Source organism: Podarcis melisellensis, assembly GCF_964234715.1.
Source record: "Podarcis melisellensis genome assembly, chromosome: 4".
Classification (NCBI taxonomy): domain Eukaryota; kingdom Metazoa; phylum Chordata; class Lepidosauria; order Squamata; family Lacertidae; genus Podarcis; species Podarcis melisellensis.
In genome coordinates this window covers 37,372,744-37,388,156 of record NC_138531.1, presented here as the reverse complement: position 1 = coordinate 37,388,156, position 15,413 = coordinate 37,372,744, and the positions used below count along the sequence as shown (strand labels likewise).

At 40.4% G+C, this 15,413-nt stretch overlaps 1 protein-coding gene across 4 annotated transcripts in view; it reads right to left on the bottom strand.

Moving 5' to 3' along the window:
- TBL1X (transducin beta like 1 X-linked) overlaps positions 1-15,413 on the bottom strand; it is a 143,774-nt gene that overhangs the window by 48,585 nt on the left and 79,776 nt on the right. For 3 of the 4 annotated variants that reach the window (XM_081907650.1, XM_081907649.1, XM_081907648.1), the window contains exon 3: positions 4,058-4,165. The exons of the other annotated variant lie outside the window; for it this stretch is intronic. The gene's annotated coding sequence lies outside the window, so the exon portion shown is untranslated. The remainder of the gene's footprint in view (positions 1-4,057; positions 4,166-15,413) is intronic. 4 annotated transcript variants of the gene reach the window in all.

The following is a 15,413-nucleotide window of genomic DNA, read 5'->3' as shown; positions in this document are numbered from 1 at the left end:
AGATCCACTGAAACCAGTGATTTAAAGCAGGCATAGGCAAACTCGGCCCTCCAGATGTTTTGGGATTACAACTCCCATCATACCTAGCTAACAGGACCAGTGGTCAGGGATTATGGGAATTGTAGTCCCAAAACATCTGGCGGGCTGAGTTTGCCTATGCCTGACTTAAAAGTCTTATTTATTAATGGATCTATTTTGTATATAATTTTGGATATAACCCATACACACACAATGGTTTTACTAGTAACAGTAAATATTTACATTCAATATTTAGAATAAATTTAGAATAAATGTTCAATATTTATATTGAAGCCAAACCATATTATAAAATATAAATTAATACACATTCACTATTTATGATGCTCACAATATGACAAGATACTAACAATTGCTTCCATAAAGAACAAGCTTGGAAATGGTGGCTGAACGCTGAAGCGACGAAGAGCGAGACAGGACGAACATTTTCATGACACAGTAACTGAAAATGTTAGTAGCTAGGACAGAACAATCCTTATCACATGTGGGGCGAGGGGCAAAGAGCAACTGTGCCTGTATCACAGTATTTTACAAAGTATTTATATTTACTAAGCAAGCACGCTGTCATGCATTTGCCACATCGCAAGGTGATAAGGTAGTATTCAACTCAGTATTTGCACCATTTCCAGTTTGGCTTTTGAAATGGCACTTCTTAGGGACCAATTGTACAGGTCATCCGTCAGTAAGTGCAAAATGAATGCATGATATCACCAGGTATGATAAATATGAGGTTTGGTCAAATAGAGATCACTATGGTTTCACTATAATGCTTTCTTCTTCTTCTTCTCTATGATGCTACAGTTAAATTAGAGGAAAAATTCTTTGCAAAAAAAAAAAAAAGACTTTGAACACTGGGACCTTTCCAATGAACTAAATGGCAAGCTTGTTGGTTCCAGGACCCTGGCAAGATCTTTGTACAGCCCTAGATGAGCATTAAACCATTTGACGTGGGGGCCTTCTATCTAGCAAAGCCTGCCACAGCCAATCTGCCAATTACATTCTCCTCAGGGAACATGTTTTACAGCTCTAGCCAATTCAGCTTCCATTGAAGTCTGTGGGTTTTGGGGGTGGGGCTGGGAAGTAGTCCTGCTCCTCTCTGAGAGTCTCAGCCTCAAAACGATATTTGAAACACTTACATAAAGGAGAATTTACCGATAGGTGATTGCAGTACAGCAATGTGAAGTAGCATGAGGGAGATGCAACTGTTGCAGGGTAAAGCCAGCATGCCCTGAGGTAAATGCCAAAACCACAACTTCCAGACAAGTCTAACATTTGGAATTTGGCATCTGGCATATTAAACTAAGCCTTGATCATGGGGTATCATATAATGTAGATATTAAGACACAGTGACTCATCTGTAGTTACTCTTGTTGGTCTGGGAACGCAATGTAGAAAAAAAATATATAGCTGGTGAGCAAACATTATTTATATTCCAAGTGCCTACTTGAACGTGGGTGTGCTGGGCAGCTATTGAAACAGTGTTATGAAAAATGTGAACCACAAGAAGTCTGAAATCGAGAACGAAACTATCTGATGGTTAAAAGGAACAAAACGACAACACTGTGACATTTTATTTTTGTATAGTGAAGCTACTGCTGTTTTATTGAGTAATTCCAACAGAGCAAACACAGAGAGTGACTGCCATTCTGTTAGTGGGGGCCCTCATTTTTAGAACAGTGCAACAAGTGAATCCAATGCATGCGAAAGACACTGCACAATCCCCCAGTGCAGCTGCTCCCAACTGCACAACATCAACTCTCAAACTTCTTGAGATGGAACTGCATTGGGTCTCACTGGTTCATGGAAGACGGAAGTGTTTTTCACAAATATACTGACATGGGGACCTGTTTTCTCATTACAGAGGGGGTTAGTGTGATATTTGATCTCCAAATGAGGCCCCTCTTTATGTGTAGTCAGTCACCCTCAGTGGATAAGAAAAGTACCACTGGAGATAAGACCTTTCGGTTATCAAACTCCATTTATGGAATGCCTTCTTCAGACATGTAAGAGAGACACTTCAAGTTATCGATATACAGGCACCAAGTTAAAGCCACCCGGTTTACAAGTTTTCTAATTACTGGTTCATGGTCTGCAGTTCTTTTCCATTTTTAATATCTTACTGCTTCTGTTGCTAATCTATGGCTTTTATTATGTCTGTTTATTGTTTTTATTATGTTACCTGTTTTATTGCATTTTGTCTGCTGATGATGTTTTTCTGTATCATCATCATCTGGTTATATTTATTGTTTTAGAATGATTGTTTAATCTTTTTTTAATAGGTCAAAAGGAAGCATGTACGATTAAAATAAATAAATATTACTTGTCCAACAACTTTTAGAAGTGAACTTGACTTGAAGTAGCTTTTTGTTTTTAAGAAAATGGAGTGTTCTTAAGGTGACTAAACATCCAAATAATAATAATTTGGAAAACAGGTCAATATACATAATTTTCATCTAAAGAGCATATCACCAGGGTTAAAAATACAATCAACAAATAAGCATTCCCTGCTACACGATGACTTGGAAAACGAAGTCCTGTGTACACAAGTCTACAGTGTTGTTTAAAGGGTACGGATTCCAAAATGGCACCTGTTTGGGATCCTGCAACATGACTCTACACCCACTGAAGTGATTCTGAGCTTACTGATTTAGTAGTGCTACAGAGTTCAGGTACTCTGCCTTGAGGGCCATGCATATTCGTTATTATAAATGTCGTGGTAGCTTGTTATTCAAGAAAATCATTTGCCATGTGACTCAGTACTGGATCAGTACTGAAAGTAGCATACAGTGAACTAGCAAAATAGCAGAAAGTTTTATGAACCTGGATAGCTTTCAGAAGGGTTTTGTGTGTGTGTTAATGTTTAATAACATACTTTGAACTGAGGAGAACACAAATGCAAATTATCTCTCCATTATCTCTCTGTGACATGGTAAACAGCAATCTTCCATATGTCATATATTATAAATTTCTCTAGGCATCTTCTGATCAAAGCAACTTAGAATATTATCCCTCCCCACCACACCCCACCCCACCCTATTTATTGTACCAAAACATGGTATTTATCATATTATACAAATCAATCTGTTTTTTAACAAGGTATTTAACTGAAGAAAAAGAAAGTGTAAGCTAATTTAGGCTTCAGTTGAATTACCTTGTTAACACAGGAAAATCCCACTTAATGTTATGGTCTAAAGGCAGATTTGACAACAAACATCAAAATCTGGTTGATACATAAGTGAACCAGGAACCATAAGTTCACTTGAACTGTGATATCCTAGGCACCATGAAAAACATGTTTCCCATTTATTTTCTGGAGTACGGTAATCTTTATTGTCATTGTCCCATACAGAACAACGAAATTGAAAAATTTACATATAACATTCAAAACCAAACAAGCCTACTATCCCAGCTATCCCAACCTGGTTAGCCCCCTAAAAACTCTGATACCCCATTTTTAAATACAATATACTCCCATAGAGGCCTCTTGCACCGCATTTAAAACCAAAATCGCATTTGGGTAGAAACTGTTTCTCAGGCGGCTAGTCCTAGTCTTTATAACCCTGTACCTTCTTCCAGAAGGCAGAAGCTGAGAGAGATAATTTCCGGGGTGCATAATATCCTGTGCTATCTCTGCAGCTTTCTTATGGCACCTGGAAGCATAGATTTGATCCAAGGTGGGAAGAGTGCACCCAATTAGTCTTGTATCGTATCGTAAGAAGGTTACTATGACAATTATTTAACACCAACCATGCTGCAGGCGATGCAAGAGAAGAACATTTATGGTGGAATATTTGTGATTATCCCAGTAATATAACTATTCAGCTCCACTAGTCTTGCCACTTAAAAACAATTATGGTGATTTCTGTTTTTCTAATAATCTCAGAAATGGCAATTGTTATAATCTAGCATTTGTACAACACTTAGATAAGGAATCAAAATGCTATGTTTCATTTATTATGGAATAGATGTAGAAATTACTTTATTTCCAATAGATATCCAGTTCTTTAATTGTTTGAATTACCTGGCCGTGAGACCTCTGAGCTGTTGAAAACTGCTTCTTGCAGGCTGCTGAGAAGAGGTTGGGGGTTTGAGTTACCATGGAGATCTCTACATTCGACAATGGAGAAATCTAGAATGAGAGGATGCCATGGTTAATGAGATCAAGTTTGTATAGAAAGATAAGACCATGCATGTCCAGTTTATTACCCATCACCAACATCATGTGATTGCCTAACTGATAACCTAGTACATTCCTGTGTTCTGCCTAACTAAGAGATAATCTAGTACATTCATATGTTCTGCTAAAAAGAGCAGAGAAGTATGGCATACTCCTTCTGAGTCCTGGCCGGGATACCTCGCTACTACACCAGCGTTACTTCTCCAGGAAACTAGGACAATACTAGAGTGCACAAAACTACAGTGTTGGTACTGATGTACCCCAGGGCTTCTTTTATTACCCCAGTATGTGCAGAAAAAGTGCTGCAGGCGCTCCATAGCTCATATCTAAGAGGAAACTGCCACAGCTCAATATTACAGTACATGTTTTCTATCCAAAAAGTCCCTACATAAAATCCCCAGGTTTTACAATTGAGAGAAACAAACATAGCAAATTTAGGAATAATCTGTACCCAAGTCCTGCTGGGAGTGGAAAGTTCTGGAATTGATGGATTGGTGATCTGACTCAGTATAAGACCAGGTGTGGTCTGAGAACAAATAATGCAGCCATTTGCTGAAGCTAAGCAGGTGGGGGGGTCTAATCAGTGTCTGGATGGTAGACCACACCAAACCCCATGTATACTGCCTTGAGTTCCATGATGAAAGAAAGATGGGCTACGAATGTAGTCATAACTCTCCATCGTTTTTTCCACACTCATCTTAAAATTTAGACTGGAAGAGCAACAAAAAAGGACCAATAAAAAGAAGCTAAAAAGGATGCCTGCAACCAACCCAACTTCTTCAAACTATTTTATTATTTTATGAAATTAAACAGATCACTGAATAATAGTTTCAACACCACCATTATGAAATGTTTTTATTTTAATGGAAGGGTTTGCTGAAAGTGTCTTAAAGTCACATGTGCAGAAACCTTGCAGTACAATCCTATGCCTGTCTGCAGGAAAGTTGAGTCCCACTGAATTTAAAGGGGCTCAGTTCCAAGTGTGCACTGAGGCATAAAAAATAAGCTCACATCTCAGAGTCAATAGTATGAATAAGTCAGTCTCTATTACTTTTTTATTTTTAGAGCATGTTATCTTAAGTTATTAAAAACAACAAAAATAGAAATAAATATAATTGTTGGATGCAGCTGGGGTATCTGCCAGGTATTGTGTGGCTGCATGTTTAATTGTCTGAAAAAAGCTCACAACTAATGGAAAATTATCATAAATTATTGTTCTCTTCTATCATTGTAATATTTCAACAACTTATTATTTTATTTAAATTGCTTTAAAAATAAATAAATAATCACTTCACATTACACTATGCATGTGCATTATGCATGTGCAGTAAAATGGGGTAGAGTATCTCTGGTACGCACGTGTGAGGCTGAGGAAGTTGAAAAAGAAAAAAAAAGCCAGAGAACCAGGAAATTACCTATAGCAATTGGCTATTTCTTTCTACCCCTTTTATATCTACACCTTCCTTTTTAAATATTCCTTTCCCGCTTCCCCTTGACTTTCCATTTCTCCTCTTTTAACAGCAAGTCAGTGTTTTGTATACAGTTGAGCACGTGCAGAAATCATTGGAGTGTTTTTGGTTTATTCCCCCCCTTTCCACACTTCTGCAAACCTCGGTGTTTCCCAGCCATCTGCTGAGACCTCCCTTTTTGTCCATGTTGGTCCCATAAGTGTGAGCATTCTCAGAGGGAACAACAAAGCAACAACTCCTTCTACATAAGTAGAACATCATTAACCTTTTAGATTTCCTTCCATTGCCAACTGAAAAAAAACATAATTGCCATTCTGGAAACACTTCAAATGTACAGTACTAGATAATACAACAAATCATGAAGATGTCTTGTGATCATACAAACCTAGGAGCTGATTCATGGCACACAGAAGTAGTTATTAGGGAATAAAGTAGCAATCAGATGGGCGGATAGAGAGCATTTTCTGCAGGCTGCCCATCCCTGAAAGGGAAGGGCCCTCAGAACATTAACCACCAGCACAGGTGATTTAATGCTAACTGGGACATTTTCAGTTTAGTGGGAGGGAAACACACACACACACACACACACACACACACACACACACTGTATCTCTCTCCAACCTGTATGGGGATGCAGATTTCAGTTCCTAAAAACAGGGAGAGGTGTGCCAATTTGCAAAATTCATAAAACGAATGTTTTGTATTCTTTCAAAATGATGAACAGCTTTAATATTCACAAGCGTTCCCCAAAGGATAACCTCCAATTCTTCCATGAATATCACAGTCCGTAGCAAACGGCAGCGTTTTCATCCATAAACATGCCATGAAGCTGGGAAAAAATGAGGCCACGATGTTTTCCAAAAGAAGAAATAGAAAGAAAGATGTTTTGAGGCCAGAAGACAGGCACACAAAGAGATCTGTGAGCAAACATTACACAGCTGCATTGTGATTTTCCATCCAAGAACACATGGCATTGGGATGGCCGCTTCCAATAACCATCTACAAACTCATTACCAACCAGGATGAAATCTGCATGGTATCTGTACCAGTTTCCATTCACACTGCATTTTCCTGCTAAATTTAGCAGGCTAAATATTACCTCATAAAGAAATGTATTGGGGACTTCAACACCTTCGCTCCAGCAGCAGCCTATCCCAACCTGACTGGATAACTTCAACACCAGCCGGAGGCCAGAAACCAATGTGTGCTACCCTACCATCTGACGTGCCTTTTTTTCTCCAGTTACTTTACCAGATATGAAATCACCTGTTCCCTTGATCTTGTTCCCACTTTAAAAAAAAAAAAAAAATCTATTGGCCCATCGATTCTCCCTTCTGTACTGCACACTCTTTCTTCCAGTTCTTTCCCTTTAAGTCAGTGCTCTTTTTAAAAAATAATAATAATATTACCACCTCTCTTCTTTTTTGGGGGAAGGGGCAGCTATTGACCTTTTTATTCTTTTTCCATGTCTAGGCCACTTGCAATCTGTTTTCCCCCACGCCTCCTGTTTTAATTCAAATGAGAATCCTTTGTTATTTTCAATTATATTCTTGTAGCTAAATCATAGGGTGTTTTATCTGTGCTTCTTAGAAGATGACTCGGCCTTTGGCACAGCCTTTATACTTATGCTCTTTATACTTAATGCCTTTTTTTAGCTTTTCAGTTATTGTTTTATCACTGAAGTGATTTCATTTTTGAATCTTACGTCAATACGAATTACTTACGGAGAAGCAAGCCCCCTTCCCCTTGTTGTTCTTCTTATGGCCCCCGTTATCTGTTTATCATTGCCACCTTTATGGAGTTGCTACAACTCTACTTTTTTATACATTTCTCCTTCTCTTACCCTCACCTCTGCTTCTTTCTCTGCTGTGTGGGTGAAGGGCCATTTTCTCGAAGTTAGCACACAAAGCTTCTGTTTACATTCCTGCTTTTCAGCCTTTTCCCAACATCACTTTTTCTTTTTCCGTTTCTGATAATGTTGCTGTTTGCAACAGGTCCCTGTGGGAAGCCTACAGGAAAGACCTGAGCGCATCAGCACACTCTCCTCCTGTGCTTTCCAGCAGCTGGTATTCAGAAGCTTACTGTCTCCAACTATATGTAGACTAAATGTAGTCATCATGGTTAACATCCTCCATTAAAGGGACGCAGGTGGGTTTGCCAATCAAAATGTCAGAGCTACGAATCCCCACAACAAGGTGAGCTCCCATTACTCTGTTCCAGTTCCTGCCAACCTAGCAGTTTGAAAGCACACCAGTGCAAGTAGATAAATAGGTACCACTGAGGCCAGAAGATAAATGGCATTTCCGTGCACTCTGGTCTCCGTTACAGTGTTCCGTCGTGCCAGAAGAAGTTTAGTCATGCTAGCCACACAACCTGAAAAGCTGTCTGTGGACAAACGCCGGCTCCCTCGGCCTGAAGCAAGATGAGCGCCGCAACCCCAGTCACCTTTGACTGGACTTAACCGTCCAGGGGTCTTTTACCTTTATTTTTTTATCCTCCATTAATCTATCCAACCCTCTTTTACAGTCATCTTAGTTGGTGAGCATCAATACATATTGTTGCAGCACATTCCACAGTTGAGCTATGCATTGTGTGAAATCTGTTCTTTTGCTTGCCCTGAAGCTTCCAACATTAAACATCACTTGAAAGCCCCAAGTTCTAGAGAAGGAGAAAAGTTTCTCTCTATCCACTTTCCCCGCCACCATGCAGATTCCTATATTTATCTATCAAGCCCTGCCTTGCTCACCATTTTTATAAACTAAAAAAAAAGAAAAGCCCTCAAACCTTTCCTCGCAGAGAAGCTCCAACCCCTCAATAATTTTGATGGACCTTTACAGACCATTTCTAAGTTCTACAACAGACATTTTGAGGCGTGGAGACCAGAATTGTACACAGTATTCACCCAGATTTGTATAATAACATAATACTATTGGCACTTCCCTTGTAACGATTCCTAGAACAGAATTTGCTTTTTTTTCACAGCAGCAACACAATGGATCAACATCATCTTCAAGTAGACACTACAACCCTCATACTTAAGCAGTCACTGCCAGTTCAGACCCCATGAGTGTTTACTGTGGATTTTTCTTGCCTCAACATACCACACTTTACGCTTGCCCTGGACAATTTGCTATTATCAGCAAACCCACTGTCATCAGGGCACCAGGTAGTACAGGCTCCCACAGTAAAAAGCCTAGTTTTGAAGCCAGTGGCCTTGCTGCCATAGGCCCAAGCCAGCAGTATATATATATAGGTAGCAATGTTTGGAGGGAAATGCCAAGTGGGCAAACCAATGTAGGCATCACCACTGGGACACATGGACCACAAGCATGCAGAGTTGACATCAGACCTGGAGCAGAGGAAGCCTCTGTTTTACTGAGAGATGGCTTGGGCCCAATATTTGCTCACCCTTGCTTTTTAGAGAGCCATACAGATCAGAATAAAATAATGTACCGTATTTTTCGTTCTAGAAGACGCACCAGACCACAAGACGCACCTAGTTTTTGGAGGAGGAAAACAAGAAAAAAAATATTCTGAATCTCAGAAGCCAGAAAAGCAAGAGGGATCGCTGCGCAGTGAAAGCAGCAATCCCTCTTGCTCTTCTGGCTTCTGAGATAGCTGCGCAGCCTGCATTTGCTCCATAAGACGCACACACATTTCCCCTTACTTTTTAGGAGGGGAAAAGTGAGTATTATAGGGCAAAAAATACGGTATATATTTACAGCTACAAATGCAACCTAGTTTGTTTCTTGATACTCAGCTCACAGTTGGGAAAATGTAGAGAATTCACACAGACAGTGCACATGCAATATTGAAGGGGGGAAATTAACGTGCTCATGAATATTACATAAATGCGCCATTCTCTGCCCTTTCTTATTCTAGTCTTCTTTTCTTCCTCAATGGATGCAGACAATATCCACAGTAATTATAGAAACTCGATCCCATCTGCTAACCAAGCTGGCAGAAGTCTGGTGACCGATTGATTTCCATGAACTTAAGTGCACCTATTTCTGCAGAGGACTACACACTGTAAGTAAGAAAGAAAAAGTCTATAAAACTAAGAGATGGTGTGCACCAAGCAATCCACATGTATTTTTGGTAGCTCTGCAGCTGTATATAGATAGAGGATCACATTTTTAATATTTATTCATTCTTTGTTATAGCTAATATTTTTTCTCTCTCTAAAGGACATAAAGCAGTTTGCCACAGGAACACCCTCCCATCAGATATCAAGGTGATAAGTAACATATAACTTTTAGAAAACATCTGAAGGCAGCCCTGTATAGAGAAGTTTTATTATGTTTTTATATTTGTTGGAAGCGGCTGGGGCAACCACGTGAGATGGGGGTGGGTGGGTTTACAAATAATAAAATTATTATTACTAGTAAAGAAACTTCCATACCCCGCAATGAATCAATAAAGAAAATATTCTATTAAACATGCACAATAGAAATGCAATAAAGGAAAAGGCTGTAGCTCAGTTGCACCATATCTGCTTTGCATGCAGAAGGCCCCAGATTCTATCTGCAGCATCACCAGGGCTGGGAATGTCTCTTGCCTGAAGCCCTGGACAGCCTCTTTCAGTCAGTGCTCAGCTAGATGGACCAATGATCTGACTTGGTATAAGGCAGCTCCCAGTGTGTCACCCTATATGTCAATCAAACAATCTGAAAGCAAATCAGTACAAATAATGGGAAGGTTTTGCTCCAGTTTCAGATACACTACCAACACAGGACGTTTGAGGGGAGGGGGTTATAGTGCGTCTTGAGAGATTGAGATTATGAGTTCTACAGCATCAGGGGCATTGCAGAAGTTCTTATGGGAACAGCACATCGCTTAGCTTTAGTGAATCCCTATAATATGGTACCCCACTAGCAGAAGTAGCCACAACAGGAAAGCTAGGAAAGCAGGGAAGCCATAATAAATGGTACATAGAAAGCCAACTTTCTCATAAAGGATGTAAAGAATTAGTAATGTAGATCAGGCATAGGCAAACTCGGCCCTTCAGATGTTTTGGGACTACAATTCCCATCATCCCTAGCTAACAGGATCAGTGGTCAGGGATGGTGGGAATTGTAGTCCCAAAACATCTGGAGGGATGAGTTTGCCTATGCCTGATGGAGACAGTAAAAGCAAAGAGAGAAGGGCACAGAAAATAAATAAAGAAGGAAGGAAGGAAGGAAGGAAGGAAGGAAGGAAGGAAGGAAGGAAGAAAGGGCTGCAAATGGTAGAACATTTGTTTTGCATGCAGTGGCCCCTGGTTTGATCCCTGTCATGTCCAGCTAAAGCTAGGGATGTCCCTTGTCTGAAGCCCTGGAGAAAAACTGCCAGTCATATAGATAATACTGATCTGGTTAAGACAGCTTCTTATGTCCCTATGGAATGCAAGAAAAACAATTTCTCATAGATTCCTGTGACTGACTATCTGCCCATGGCTTGTTCTTGGGAAGGATAAATCACTAGGTTGACTGGACAACTGAGGCAACAGCAAGTCCACAACCATATTGTGTGGAAATAAGTCAAATGTAATAGGAACACCTACTACGTGGGATGTTTTTCCGTTATCAACCCTCTTACTGTCATGAGTGCCTGGCATATGCCCAATACAGTGGTACCTCGGGTTAAGTACTTAATTCGTTCCGGAGGTCTGTTCTTAACCTGAAACTATTCTTAACCTGAAGCACCACTTTAGCTAATGGGGCCTTCCACTGCCACCGTGCCGCCAGAGCACAATTTCTGTTCTCATCCTGAAGCCAAGTTCTTAACCTGAAGCACTATTTCTGGGTTAGCGGAGTCTGTAACCTGAAGCGCATGTAACCTGAAGCGTATGTAACCTGAGGTACCAATGTATACAGCATCTTTTTAGAAGCACCTATCAGTCAATCGCGTTTCGAGAACGCATTAAAAATAACTTGTATCCATACCAGGATAGGCAAGATTAAGCAAGCCATTGGGGGATGGGGCGAGGAAACATACCCCTAAGATTAAACTGGCATGGCTTTCTGAGAGAGCCAACAAGATGCAATGCCCACACAATGAGGATAGGGGTAAATAAAGTGAATTGCATCCGAAAGCAAACACTGACATCTGATATCTAGCGTAATATGCTCTCTGCGGCTACCACTGACAGCTGCATCTAGAAACAGCTGTTAACTTCTGAGTGGTTTTAAAGGGCAGCCCCACAAGGAGCACACCAGAGTTAGTGAAACTCTGAAGTCATGAGGCTCAGATAATGGCTGCGAGGTCAGGCACTTAGGAGACAATTGCAATCAAGCGATCAGACACAGATACCTTAAGAAAGGCACTTTGTGCTCTTGGGGCCACCTGGGATCCCCGGAATGCATAGCACTCTCCTGATCTAAATTCTGATTTGGAAAGATCAAATCACATTATTATCTGGATGCATGATAGCGTAAAAAGATCTGTAAAGATACCACACCAAGTAAAAGCATAGTTGTCCCTCGAATGCAGGCATGGCATACAAATCATACACGCCAATAGTTGCTGAATCAGGAAAATGGACCAGAAGCTAAATTAAAATGTCTTCTTGGCTATTTATTGCTGCTCTCCATTTCATGTCAGCTTCCTAGAATCCATCCAGCACAAGCCTGAAAGGATAATGAGTTTCTGAACACAAACTCTAATGGGGCACGTTGCATCAAAGCTTTCAGCAATTGCCTGGATGCTGCTTCCCAGCAGTACTAAACAACTTAAATATAATTAGCTGGAAGCCCTATGGGCTACATTTCCCCGCTGGAATACCTCTTACACTAATCCATTTATCAGGCTGACAGATGACTGAATCATTGGTAACAGGGACCCTATTCCATTAATACTGCTGTAGTCAAAATGCCAGCTTGCCATTATTATTATTATTATTATTATTATTATTATTATTATTATTATTATTATTATTAAAAACAACTGCATCATTGAGAGCAGGTAAACAGAAAGGAAAAGGAATATACACACTCACTCACACCCCTATCTTTTCTCATTGATAGCATAGCTTGCCAGGAACAGAACTATTCTGGATATTCAAACCAGAAAATAATTGCTTGCTTAATATATACTAATGTATGGCTGCCATACGTCTGGAAAATACCCCAGACATATCCAGGATTTGTCCGCTGATAATAGCGTCTGGGTGGAATTGTCAAAAATCAGTTAAAATGTCTGGGGAAATCCATGTGTATGGCAGCCCAAAATGTAATTTCAGCTCAACAACTCTGCCCAAAATGAAATCTCAACAACTTTGCCCAAAAAATGCTCAACAAATTTTGTTTCGGGATTTTCACTTTTTGAAATATGGTAACCATAACTAATGATTTACACAAAACAAATAAGCAACCAAACGAATCCATTTTATGTGTATAGTGCGGAAAATAAATCCTGTGTGTTTAATACCATGGTTGACAACAAGACCATGTGGATGCAGGACTTCTTATGTGCAGAAAAATGGACCACTAGGCATAGTGAGTATACTTCTTTTGCTGTAACCATTACATGTAGGTCAGAAAGCCATCTTGCACTTGGCAGCATGTAACTGTTAACATAATGAAGTATTGTTCGCCATGGATATGTCTGCTAGGTCTGTGGCAAACTGTACAAAGGAATCAAGTGGCAGACGGAGAGGTGGAGTTATGTAACACCTATTATCAGACAACAGTGTATATTTGGCCTTGATAGCAGTGAGTTGGGCGGGGGGAATGGAATGCATTTTACACTAAAAGCTTTATTACTTATCACTAACTTTGTCCTAGCCACAAGCCCAATGAAAGGAAGAGCTATTGCTCAGTTTCAGTGCTGTTACGGTAGCTTTTCCGATTGTACATCAATGAAAAATATCACTTGAATTAAAGGAGAACCTCTGGCTGGGCCGGCTTCTAGGAGATTCTAATTTCAGGCACACATAAACCATGATGATGTTATGGCCAATCCATACAGGGTTTTTCTCTTAGCCGCTTATTCCATTTATTGCACATGATCATGTGGAGAGCACTATGAAGTGATCCATCAACACATGAATTCACACAGTAATGGAAATGTCTACTGATATATCCATGTGCTTCAGTTCAAGCAGCACTTTTCCTTTTCTGATGCCATACCTAGGAACTGTTGGGGTGGGTGGCATGATGGGGAAATTGCCTTACGTGAACAGACCCCAAGTTAATTCAAAGAGCAGATGGACCAGAAAACTTGGTTTCAAACAGATTTAAGACAACGAACAGAACTGAACCTGAACCACAGGCAGTATGTTTCCTATGGAATATAAACCAGAGTGGCAGCAAAATAAGACTTACCTAGGTGTACCACACTGTATTAATAGAAACAGAGACTGAAAGAGTATTTCCTTTGTGGTTTAACCCTGAGTTCAATTCATGTTCAATATAGCATAGTTAAAAATAACGACACAGATGGGTTCCATGGATATGGCTCAATTCCTTTTTCCAACAGGTTAGAAAGAATTTTCATATAACTCATGTCACGTGCTGGCTGGGTGCCTTCGTCTTTGAGGGTAGGAATAGAAAAATGTGGGGAAAGAGAACTTTATCCCACACAAGAAAGTGCAATAGGGCATGATAGGTTAGATAAAACTATTCACAGGGGGTGGGGGTGGGGGTGGGGGTCCACTTATCTATAATGTGTGTGTGCTTACAGAAAGTCATTTTCTTCACAGACTGTGGTACACAAATGTTAGCTCAGCTTGCCAGTCAGCCAACTGTTGTGTGGCGTGGCCACAGTTCCCTTCCCCCATTATCCTCTGTAAGAGTGAATCATCTGTTATGTTATTTCTGCAACGTATGGAAAAGGTCAGAAACTGGAGGAGTCTCGCCCAATGTTCAGAAAGGACTCTGCTGTTTCTTACTTGCCCAAAAATTACAATGGAAATTAGGCCTCCAGGTCATGGATTTGTGTGGTGCTGGGTGTCCTGTTTTCTAGAAGCCTGGGGGCACTCTCTTCTGAAAAGTGTATACAGTGGTACCTTGGGTTACATACGCTTCAGGTTACAGACGCTTCAGGTTACAGACTCTGCTAACCCAGAAATAGTACTTCAGGTTAAGAACTTTGTTTCAGGATGAGAACAGAAATCGTGCTCCAGCGGTGTGGCAGCAGCGGGAGGCCCCATTGGCTAAAGTGGTGCTTCAGGTTAAGAACAGTTTCAGGTTAAGAACGGACCTCCAGCACGAATTAAGTACGTAACCAGAGGTACCACTGTATGTTGATTCCTGTCCACATATTAAGTGACCGCAGTCCAAAGCCCCATTATATATTTTGACCTTTCTGTCATAGCTTATAAAAACGGCACAAGCTGAAAAGTATGGCTGCAGTTTATTAAAACCTCCACCAGCAAGCGAATTCAATACAGAATAAATTAGCAAACTTTTCACCCCGACAAACTAATTGTAAAACGGAACCTAGGAATAGCAACATCCGCATGGGGGTCTATCAACCTGTAACAAGCCACATTAATAACATGACATTTGGCAAAGAAGCTGCAGCTGCTTTTATCATGTGGTAAGCCACTATGGAAAACAAGCATTCCAAAAGTGTGCCAGTCATAAGACCTGACTCGTATGTTACTTTTGCAGTGCTCTGTTCCCAGCTGACACTGGTAATATCTGCAAATGGTGTTGCTAGCTCAGCAGTGCCATGGGAAGGAATCCTGTCGTCTGCCTGACCCATGTGATTCCTTCTCTGCAGATGCTACCAATGCAACATGGGACCAA